The following is a 1,756-nucleotide window of genomic DNA, read 5'->3' as shown; positions in this document are numbered from 1 at the left end:
CCTGCTATGACCTGTTCATCCTGCTATAACCTGTTCATCCTGCTATAACCTGTTATGCTTTAGACGACATGTGATCTGGTTCAGGCTGGTCTGGAGGGTAGGAAGAGGGAGGAGAGGAGGACGACATGAGCGGAGGAAGAGGAGAGGAGAGAGAAGAGAGAGAAGGAGAGAGGAGGAGGAGAGGAGAAGGGAGAGGAGGAGAGGGGAGAGAGAGAGAAGAGGCGAGAGAGGGGAGAGAGGGGGAGAGAAGAGGGAGAGAGAGAGAGGAGGAGAGAGAGGAGGAGAGGGGAGAGAGGAGGAGGAGAGAGAAGAGGAGGAGGAGAGAGGGGTAGGAGGAGGAGAGAGAGAGGGGGAGAGAGGAGGGAGAACGAAGGAGAGAGAGAGGAGAGAGAGAGAGGAGGAGGAGAGAGAAAGAGAGAGAGAGAGAGAGAGGAGGAGAGAGAGAGGAGGAGAGAGAGAGGAGAGAGGAGGAGAGGAGAGAGGGGAGAAGGAGGGTAGGGAGAGGAGGAGGAGAGGAGGAGAGAGGAGGAGAAAGAGAGAGGAGAGAGAAGAGAGAGAGGAGGAGAGGAGAGAGGGGACCGGAGAGAGAGGAGAGAGGAGAGAGGAGAGAGGAGGAGAGAGTGGGGAGAGAGATAGAGAAGGTTTAGACACTGGGGACAGACAAATACATTGGAATCAAGTTGGAATGAGAAGGAATGTCATCACGGTGAAATTTGGTATAGAAATATAATGTCTGGCGCAAGCTTCTGACATTCACCATGAGGACAGATGGATTAATACAGACCTATGTAAGAAAAATTATTAGTTACGGAGTGACAAAATATATACATAAAGAACGGAAAGAAAGAAAAAAAGTTTGAAAAACATAGAAGTGTAAAAAAGACTGAGTTCACTCAAGAAGATAAGGAACAAATGCCTCTGTAGAGATTGGGCTCACCTTGGGCCTTTCTGGCCGTTAGTCTTGAAAGAGCAAGTGGAGAGGAGGGAGAGAGAGAGGGAAGAGAGCGACAAGAGAGGTGGGAGGAATAAGAGTGGGGCGTAGGAGAAGAGGAGGACAAGAGAGGAAGAGTGAGGAGAGGGGGGAGGAGGAGGGAGCGAGGAGAAGGGGTAAAGGAGGGAGAATGAGATAGGAGAGGTTAGGAGAGGAAGAGAGAGGGATGGAGGAGAAATGTCGGGAGAGGGCAAGGAGAGAGGTTTAGAGAGAGGGGAGAGGTTAGGAGAGGGAAGAGACAGGAAGATAGAGGAGAGGTTAGGAGAGGAAGAGACAGGAAGAGAGAGGAGAAAAGGCACCAACAGAAGGGTTAGTGCCACGCTGAATACCAGGTATAAATCAAGTAGCAGTCAGATCAGCTGATGAGACAGACGGAAGTCCTTCATGACAACTTTTCTACAACAGATCAACATGTCGTCTAAAGCATAACAGGTTATAGGCAGGATGAACAGTTATAGGCAGAGAACAGGCATAGACAATGAACAGGTCATAGCAGGGATACAGGAAGCAGGTCGTATAGCAGGATGTAACAGGTTATTAGCAGGAAACATGGTGGTACGAATGGGACCTCTTAGCTTAATGCGTTTAGTGGATGCAGAACAGGTCATAGCAGGATGAACAGGTCATAGCAGGAGAAAGCAGGTCATAGCAGGATCTCATCAGGTAACAGGTCAGCGATGAAGGCATAAGCTGGATGAACAGGTCATAGCAGGATGAGTCGAGGTAGATGCCTTAGTGGCCTTATTGTACTCTACGCTAAGTTGA

Source organism: Salvelinus sp. IW2-2015, unplaced genomic scaffold (genome assembly GCF_002910315.2).
Source record: "Salvelinus sp. IW2-2015 unplaced genomic scaffold, ASM291031v2 Un_scaffold1957, whole genome shotgun sequence".
NCBI classification, from domain to species: domain Eukaryota; kingdom Metazoa; phylum Chordata; class Actinopteri; order Salmoniformes; family Salmonidae; genus Salvelinus; species Salvelinus sp. IW2-2015.
Note: the sequence above shows the minus strand (reverse complement) of the source record.